The 10,256-nt window shown below is 36.1% G+C and overlaps 1 protein-coding gene across 1 annotated transcript in view; it reads left to right on the top strand.

The window, feature by feature from the left end:
• The first annotated feature begins 7,371 nt into the window (after positions 1-7,371).
• Positions 7,372-10,256, top strand: part of LOC148946286 (TLC domain-containing protein 3A) — a 55,157-nt gene continuing 52,272 nt past the window's right edge. The window contains exon 1 of the mRNA XM_089097925.1: positions 7,372-7,463. The gene's annotated coding sequence lies outside the window, so the exon portion shown is untranslated. The remainder of the gene's footprint in view (positions 7,464-10,256) is intronic.

Below are 10,256 nucleotides of genomic sequence, written 5' to 3'. Positions count from 1 at the left end.
GTTTTCTAGAAATTCAATATAGGCTACAGAGGTTTTGAGTGTCCTTTATAAAATGTCAGCAATATGAATAAAGTCAATAATCAATGAATGAAGGGGTTTTAAGAGTCGAAGGTGGGAGTAAAGTGTCTAAAAATTATGTCAAGTAGACCGCTTAAGTGGGCAAAAAGATTCTTTAAGTGGGCAAAGATGCTTAAGTGGGCAAAGATGCTGAAGTGGGCAAAAAGAGAGGTAAGGTGATGATAACTGACAGTAAAGTTCAGCGAATCGACAGTTTCGTTGCCTTGGTTGTACGATCATAACGCATGTCTACTTCAAAACATTGAGGAAGGCATACTAGATGTTACGCTACCTTACTTGGATAGAAGATTAAATAAAAAAAAAAGTTTTTTCAACTGAAAGTAAGGAGGTAACATTAAAACTTGAAACGAACAGAAATTATTACGTATATAAAGGGGATTGCCGCTCCTCAACACCTTGCTGTTTACGCTAAAGTTTTTTAGTACTTTTAAAAAAGCGTTTTGTTGTTCTAATCAAACGGCCCTTTTCTTTCAGGAGTCATTATTAAAGAACTGGGAGAAAATTCAAACTTTAGCGTAAAGAGCGAGGTGTTGAGGAGGGGGCAAACTCCTTTATATACAAAATAATTTCTGTTCATTTTAAGTTTTAATGTTGCTCCTTACTTTCAGTTGAAAAACTTGTTTTTTTTATTTAATTTCTTATCGTTTTTTAAATAATGCCAGGAAATCTGGCCCCACCTCCACGGAGAAACCCCCTTTCCACAGAAATATCCTCCAAACAGTTGAATCCTTGTGAAAATTTACCCCGGACAATTACTCTTAACCCCCCTGTGCGTAAAATTGAGACAGAAAAAAGAAAGCAATAAATAGAATTTTGAATTTTGAAAAAAGATAAAAAAGAATTTTTTATCTTAAAAAAGAAATATAAAAAAATCTGCAGAAGAATTCTGGAAAAATTCCCCCAGTGTAAAATTTCCCCTGACAAGTTCACTCCCTGGAAACTTATCTCCCCATGGAAAATTCCCCCGTGGAAAAAACCCCAGCAGAAAATTTGTCCACCCCCCCCCAACTCAAAAATGTATGCCTACATCCCAATAACAAATAACTATGCGCAAAAAATGGACAAATTTTATAACTTAAAGACCTTTCCCCTGGGGCTCTCTGATATGCTGAATCTGATGGTGTGATTTTCATTGAGATCACATCAAGGAGGCACACTTGTGCCTCTATAAAGAGGCGACCCACCACAATGTTAAGCGATTTCCGGTCCTAGCGGTCGCAGAGAGACAGCGGTAAACGCATTTTGTAGCCCAAGCTCAAACTAAGAAACGTGCAAAATTTCACCCCCCTCCGACTTTATCTTCATGGGTAAAAGTGGGCCGGAAGTTTTGACCCTCCGACCACAGCCCCCCTTTAACGTTGTCTGATTGGGCTAGGACCAAGGGCGTTGTCTTTCCTAGGACCCGGGAGCTTATCCTCGAAATTTCAGCTCAATCCGATCACTCCTTCCCTGTTTTCCAAAAACCAAATATAGCCACTTAAAGTTCAAAATTTTTTTTCTTGTTAGCCACGCCTACAGGTCACAGTTGGCAACTGATCCGGGTGAATGAGGACTCATTCGAAGCATAATTTGACCTCTTAGGGCCTTTTGATATTTTCAGACCGAAAAAATTATCCCCCGAATTTACATTTACGAAAAAGCTCGTTTTCCTATAAGAACCCGCTATAAGCGGGCTCTTATCGTTTTCCTATAAAAGCCCGCGAAAACGCGGGCTCGTTTTCCTATAAGAGCCCCCAAGCTGTCAAATCAGCTAACAGTTAGTCAAGCAATAATAAGTAATAAACTGTACAAAAACGTGCAAAAATTATTTGAAAAATACTACCTTTTCTAAAGAGTTAAAGAGGTTGAGTTACAAGGTCGAACCTTAAAACGTACAGGGATCAAGAGGCACAGTTGGGGGGCTGCCGCCCCCCAAACTCCCGCTTTTGCAGCCTTTAAATAAAAAAAAAAGTTTTTTAAACTGAAAGTAATGAGCAACATTAAATCTTAAAACGAACAAAAATTATTCCGTATATGAAAGGGGCTGTGCCCTCCTCAACGCCTCGCTCTTTACGCTAAAGTTTGACTTTCTCACAACTCTTTTTTTAAACAATAAAAACTTTAGCGTAAAGAGCGAGGCGTTGAGGAGGGCACAGCCCCTTTCATATACGGAATAATTTCTGTTCGTTGTTTAATGTACTCCTTAATGTCAGTTTAAACTTTTTTATTTAAAGGCTGCGAAAGCGGGGGTTTGGGGGGCGGCAGCCCCCCAACTGTGCCTCCTAATCCCTGTACGTTTTAAGGTTCGACCTTGTAACAAGGCATCTTTAACTCTTTAGAAAACGTAGTTTTTTTCAAATAATGACTTATAGAGGCTGTTACCCCCTTCTTTCGAAAATAAGGGAAATTTTCTCAGGCTCGTAATCTTTGATTGGTAGAATTAAACTTAATGAAATTTATATATTTGAAATCAGCGTAAAAGGCCGATTGTTGCGATTTATCCACTGTTATCAAAAATTCTGTTTTTCAGAGTTTTGGTTACTATTGAGCCGGGTCGCTCCTTACTTACAGTTTGTTACCACGAACTGTTTGATGTACTAGGTTAGCTTTAGGTGATCATGTGAATGATTCAGTATTCCGTATAAGTGCATTTTAAGTTCATGCTTTGACAGTTTTGATCCTCGGGGGAGGGGGATTAATTCAAAAGATAGTAATACAGTCAACTCTATTTTCTGAATAATACTATTTTTTCAAATCATAATTATTCCAAATTTTTCTTTGTCTTTGATGTTCTAACAGAAATTTTATCACTGTCCACAAAAGTACTTTTTTTTTTTTTCATAGTGTATTATGAATTACCAAAGGAATTATCGAGATTAGGGAGACCTTTTTAAGCAAGAAAGTGTCATTAGATATAATTGATTTCCAAGAAACACATTTGATTTCTCTGAGGGAGTCTTTCATACTTCGCTACCTGTTGGCTCAAGTGCGTGAATCCATAGACAAATATTAGTACGGAGGACTCTCTAAATGCAGAACTTTAATCTACCAAGTAAGAATGTCCGACCCAATTCTAAAGTCACTAGAGACCCCGGATTGTTCTGTTGATCTAGCTGTGATCGATTTTCGCAGCCTTTGACTTTCTATCTCATCTCAGTGCATGCCTTAACTTGAAGCGAATGGGAATTCGCTTCAAGTCCGCTTCGAGTCCGTTGATTTTGAATTGAAGTTATCAAGTATTTTGCAATAGGTTGCATAGGTTGCATCAAGACATGACTAATTGTAAACAGAAAAAAGTCAAGACAGATAGTCCACGTATTTGAGAGTCAAATGTTTAAATGGCTGGGACACGGGTAAATGGCAGGAGTATGCATGACTCTCTTATTGGACACATACTTGTCAGGTTAGTTTTTGGAAAGGCATGCCTGCCTAGAGTCTTGGGCATGCTGACCAAGAATTCAAAAATTGACATAAGACCGTTAGATTGCCAGTAATGAGAGGCAAACAAGGCACGCCCGCCTATGGTCTTCAAACTCTAACAGTTGTGCTGGATTTTTTGTCTGGGCGGCAGTAGAAGTTATTCGCCCTCCACGAAGAGGACACCTACTCCGACTGGAGTGATAGAGCTTGCGGGGCCCCACAAGGCACCAAACTTTCAGGCATAAAATTTTTCGCTATGATTAACTACATCCTGAGTAAGCATGAAGACAGGTATAAATTAGTGGATGTCTTATCTCCTTGAAGGTAATACTCCTGTAGTTCTGTTTGCTAGTGAAATTTTCTACGAGCTTAATTTCCAGTGTAAGAAATCCAATCTAGCGATTAATGCTACCAAGTCAAAAATACACCGACTGAAGCCCCTAAAAAGAGACTTTACCCTCTTCGCTCCCTGAAGTCCCATTTCCTGTTGTGTCATAAGTGAAAATACTGAGACTCATTTTCTTCAAAGACTGTTCTTTTGCCACACAAGTCGAAAGTGTAATTAGGAAGGGTAATACTTCCCTTCAAACACTGTCTAAAATACGTCGTTTTGGTTGCGATGTCGAAAGTCTCCTCCACGCCTACCATTGCTATGTGCGGCAAGCCTTGGAGTATGCATGTCCTGTGTGAGGCTCTTCCGTACTACATACTGCTCACCTAATGCACGACCTAGAGTCAGTGCAGAAAAGGGCAGTTAGGATCATCCTTGGATGTAGTGATATTCCCTGAAGCACTCCATAAACTTGATATTCCCTACCAAGAAGCACTCAATAAACTTGACATCCAATGCCTTGAGCAAAGACAGCGCAATCTCATCTTGAGATTTGGAAAAGCATTGCTGTTAAACCCACCCAGCTGTGAAAGTCTCCCCGCAGATGCCCCATCAAACAGAAAAACCATACATAAACTCACACTGACACCTATACCTGCACGAGCAGACCGATATTGTAATTCATTTGTGCAATTTTTTATGTCTATGTTTAACTTGTAATGTTTTTGCATTTTCAAATTAGCCAAGAGCTATGAAAGCTGTGTGTTAAACCATTCTCTCTCTATTTCTCTCTCCCCCCTCTCTCTCTCTCTCTCTCTCTCTCTCTCTCTCTCTCTCTCTCTCTCTCTCTCTCTCTCTCTCTCTCTCTCTCTCTCTCTCTCTCTCTCTCTCTCTCTCTCTCTCTAGTCTCTCTCATTGTCTCTCTAGTAACATTGCATTTCAAAATAATGGTTCTCGACTAACAGCTAAGAAAAAGTGTCACAAACAAGCCGGAACTTTGAATGTGATAAAGCTACATTAATTGAAAAAAAAACGAAATTCAGTCGAAGAATTTAAAAAAAAACGCTAATAAACACTCGGGTAAAGCTTAAAACAAACAGAAATGGTTAAACCTAACACAAATAGAATCAAAATTTACAGGCAGGTCAATTACCTCTACTGGACAGAAATACCCGTAAATAGGATTCGCGGACTGTTTCTCAATGTCCTCCAATACTGGAATGACTATTGTGCTTTATTGCACAATATACATTACAGATAACTAAAACAATCACTTTAAAGATTACCAAGTAGCGTTTCAAACTTTCGTTTGAAAGGTTTAGCTGCTATTTATTATTCAGCTATTAGTTAAACAAAATTCAAACAGGACAAAAGCATTAATAGAAAATTGAAAACCGTAAAAAAAGTAACTTTTCCTAAGAAAGAAGCGACAGTAAATATAACAGTGAATGATTCGAAAATTACCAAAAATATAGTTTTTTTTCAAAAAGTAGACTTTTCGACCTTAAACTGTCCTGTTGTCACCAGAAGGGAAAAGTGTCAAAAATGTATTAAAAGTGTCCTTTTTGGCTGCCCTGTGCTGCGGGCAGTATTGCCGAATATGTTCGGAAAATTTCTGCTCACGACACTTTGAGTAACTTGAGACGGTCTGTAGTAAAAGTGACTCTCAACCATCCAAAGTTTTCCGCAATTTGAGCTTTGAGATTTTGAATTTCTTATAATTTGGAAGTCATGATTCGGGAAATATCGAGAGTTTAAGGGTAACTATAAATGACAACCTAGCGTAAGTTCATTTAGACTAATTGCCATTGCTGCAATAATTCAGTACTAGATTATTGGAAACGGATCAGAGTTCAGAATTAATTTATTTATAAATAAATTTATAAAAAAAACACTTCAACATAGTCTCCCCTGTGAGGCTCTATGGCCAGGAAAAAACAGGAGAGAAGCAAAAATGAAAACAAATTCATCCAATAAACATTTTCAAGATAATGCATTCACGTCAGCAACCGGAGCAATCCCAAAAACCACAAACTAGGCAGGGGAGTAGTGATTCCGCCAACTCGAATAAACAGCAAATCCAATCTGGAGACATTAACTCCAAGAACTTTCTGACAAAAAAGTTTTTCAAATAAAAGTAAACGCCATATTTAACTTAAGATGAGTTGAAATAAAAAGCTATAATAATCAAAATAGAAACGACCAGAAATTACTATTCAAGAACAAACGAAACCCAAAACGAATAAAAATTAAATAAACAATCATAGCAAACGAGTATACAACAGGTGCTAATATAAATGAACAAATAAATCTTAAAACGAGTAAAAAGGAAATTGAAAACATAAATCAAGCTTAAAACGAACAAAAAGTACCGAAGGCACTAATAAAATGAATAAATAAATCTTAAAACGATTAAAACTTGCATTAAATATGAAAATCAAGCTTGAAACGAACAAAAATCACTACAACAACCGTTTGGGTTTTGCCTCCTTCTCTTACTGTAAAAGTTTAAAGCCTACTGCATCATTTGCGCTCTACTGAAATCTCAATGTGTCTTGAACAGTCTCGGAAAAAAAACTAATAAAATTAAACTAAATGTTTGATATATAATCAATTCAAGTTTTTATTTCACTGCAATTGTTATTTTCAATATTGTAGTAAGTACAAAAGAAAACATTTGTAATATAATTCTTTTTTAGTAAAGCGCCCATTACGCAGTAAGCTTCAGACTTTTACAGCTAGGGAAGCAGGCAGTAGCCAAACTTTTGTTTTTAGTAAAAACAATATGTGTCTTGAACAGTTTTGCAATATTAATATTACATTAACAATATTAATTGCTGAAAACTCAATAGATCAAGATTTATTTTACTGTATTTTTTTTATTTTCAATGTTGTAATAAGACAAAAGAAATATGTGTAATATAATTCGTTTTCAGTAAAGCGCCCATTACGCAGTAAGCTTCAGACTTTTACAGCTAGGGAAACGGGCAGTAGCCAAACTTTTTTTTGTAGTGAAAACTATATGTGTCTTGAACAGTTTTGCAATATCAATATTACATTAACAATATTAATTGCTGAAAAATCAACAGATCAAGGTTTATTTTACTGTATTTTTTTATTTTCAATGTTGTAATAAGACAAAACAAATATGTGTAATATAATTAGTTTTTAGTAAAGCGACAATGATGTCTTTAGACTTTAATAGCTAAAGAAGGGGGCAGAGGCCAAACTCTTGTTTGTAGTGATTTTTGTTGTTTTAATCTTGGTTTGCAGATTCAACTTATATTTTAATTATTTATTTTATAATATTCTTGGAATTAGTATTTATTTGTACCGCTAACATTTTTCTCAGTTAGTTTCAAATGTTTTATGAGACAGCAAAATTTTCTATTTGTTTGTAAATTTTCTTTATAGAAATTCTCTTTGTCCCAGGTTCACTTTAAAATTATTATACTATAAATCGTAGCTTATTGAACTCTGAAGCGCAATATTAATAATGATTAATTGCCACAGGTTTTCCATATTTCAATTGGATATTATACGCCCATAATCACCCAAATCAACTGTCATCTATTAAACGTAGGGAAAAACTTCTCGCAAACTATTCAAAAAATAATTGGACCTGCTTGGTGTTGAAGTCTGGCAAATGCCAAGGGTAGGCTGCAGTTAAAGTAGAATTTGGTATTTTCGTCTGACAGCCTAAGAAATGGAAGTCTTATAGTTGGCCTAAGCATGATAGGATAGGCTGTCATAAAAATGTCCTAATGCAATGGCCCTGGTTAGCCTAGCCACAAACAAAAAATTACATTGTCAGAAAAGCATGATATTGGGAAAGACCATTAGGTTTACAAAAAAGTGTAGTGGTACTATTTTCTTGAATTAGCATGTTTCATCCAGAAGAATTTTTTCTCTCCTGTGTTGGACTAGACCATGGCTAGCGTACCTTTTATGTTCTTTCCAAACATCATGATTAAATTTTGATAATGCACTCCCTTTCTCAAATGGCCCTATGCATAGTCTTAATGATATATTGGCACATAGGCCTATTCTGGGGATTCTATTATAGGGTAGACATTAGGGTTAGGTGGACATGCCACTTGATTTTTTGGTAAATTTTAATACTTTTTTATACTTTAACTAGGAATAAAGTGAATGCACTACTTGATGCTTTTTTATGATCTTCCCAAGTTCAATAATTGCTTAAATTTTTGAATTGAATTTACTAGGAAAAAATAACCAATAAGAATAAAGAATAAGTATTTAACAAGTTCCACAATGTTTTACATGCAACAACAACAAACACTTTAACTTAGTTTCCCCTGTAAGGCTTTATGGCTAGGCAAGAAACAAAACAAAAAATGAAACAGATAGGTTAGCCTACTATTTAGGCCTACTTGTTTTTTCAAATATTTTGTTTTTCCTTTTTTAAGTCTAATGCCTCTCCTATTTCTTTAAACACAAGATTTAGTTGTCTTTTTTGTTTTGTTTTTTTGTCAGGTAGATATCCAACTTTATAAGAAATGTTAAATAAGTTTGTTATATCACTTAATCTATAGTCTGCACAGGTTAAGGCAAATCAGTTTCCTGTGATCTTACAAAATTGCATTCCAAAAACTTCCAAAACCTTATGAGTACAGACTCTGCAGAAGTTGATGGCACTGTCACCTACTACTACTACTACTACTACTAAGGAAGAAAAGACAAAAGCTCCCACACATACAGTGTACCATAATGAAACTAAGAGTCACTGTTGGTCTTAAACTGCTGTTTAGATTCCTATGAACTGCAAATTTACCCACCCCCCTAATTTGCAAATATATACCCTGAATTGTTGACAGCAAAGTTTTGAATTGGAAAATTCAGTGCTATTTTTGTTGACAGCATTTGAAAAACTTGAAATGGTAGGAAAACAGTTTATATTTGAGTTGCCTAATAAATGAGGTTAGTTTGTGATACATTGGATGTGAAGGAAGATTTGTTTTGTGAGGAAGAATTAGCAATAGTACTAAAAGGATTAAAAAATAATAAAGCTCCAGGTGCAGATAGTGTGGTAAATGCGTTTCTTAAATATGGTGGCTCTGAGGTTAGAAATAAGTTACTGAAGATTATGAATATGATTTTTGGAACTGGGAAATTTCCTAGCGATTTTAGGAAAACCTAAATTAAACCAATTTAAAAGAAAGGAGATAAAAGTGAGTGTGGTAATTATCAAGGGATTAGTCTGGTCTCTGTAGGTAGTAAATTACTTAGTAATATGATACTTTTTAGACTTAGAGATGCTGTAGATAAAGCTTTAAGAGAAGAACAGTGCAGTTTCAGAAAAGGTAGAGGATGTGTCAACCAAATTTTCACTCTTAGGTTAATAATTGAGAAGTGCCGAAGTTTTCAAACACCTTTGGTCATCAGTTTTATAGATTATGAGCAAGCATTTGATTCTGTTGATAGAAGATCTTTAGTAAAGGCCTTATCCCTGTATGGTATACCAGACAAATACATTGAAGTGATTATTGGTATTTACAAGAATAACACTGCTGCAGTTAGGGTAGGAAATGAGGTTAGCAGCTGGTTTTTTATTAAATCAGGAGTTAAGCAGGGTTGTGTTCTATCCCCCTTAATATGGATTATTTTGATGGACTTTGTCTTAAGGAGCACAGGAAAGGCAATGGGAGACCATGGAATCAAATGGGGAGGAAAAAGTCTCCTTGACTTAGATTGTGCTGATGGTTTAAGCATCCTAGATGAAAGTCTGAGAAAAATCAATGAACTTTTAGAGGTTTTGCAAGTTCAGGGTGCTAGAATAGGTTTGAAAATTAATGTTAAGAAGACTAAATCAGTAAGGCTAGGAATAAGTGAAAATGAAAAGATGAAGTTGGGTAACGAAAAGATCGATCAGGGTGGCAGCTTAACCTACCTTGGTAGTATTATTAGTAAAGATGGTGGGAACAGGGAAGATGTCAAAAGCAGAATAGCCAAGGCTCAGGGTGTTTTTTTGCAGTTAGAAAAAGTTTGAAAGAATAGGAAGATAAGTCTGCAAACCAAGATTAGAATATTAGAAGCTACAGTGATGACAGTGGTCAAATATGGCTCTGAAGCATGGGTTCTCCAAAAAGTGGATGAAGATTTGCTAGATGTGTTCCAGAGAAATTGCTTAAGTGTTGTTCTGGTTACCCAGCTGACTGACCGTATTTCACAGAATAGGCTATACGAAAAATGTGGTTCAGTACTGCTCTCTAGGGCTATAATGAAAGAAAGGTTGAGGTGGCTAAGGCACATTGTGTGGATGAAGGATGACAGATTTCCAAAGATTGTTCTTTTTGGCCAACTGTCTAGGGCTAAATGGAAAGCAGGTCCTCCTTGTTTGGGGATGAGAGGACGTCATAAAGAAAGAGTTAAAGGAAATGGGAACTTCATGGGTGGGCGTAAAAAGGGAGGCTTTGAATGGATTGGG

This window comes from Artemia sp. Qi Xiang Cuo, chromosome 12 (genome assembly GCF_049724085.1).
Source record: "Artemia sp. Qi Xiang Cuo chromosome 12, ASM4972408v1, whole genome shotgun sequence".
Classification (NCBI taxonomy): Eukaryota; Metazoa; Arthropoda; class Branchiopoda; order Anostraca; family Artemiidae; genus Artemia; species Artemia sp. Qi Xiang Cuo.
This window is presented reverse-complemented; position numbering and strand designations above follow the sequence as displayed.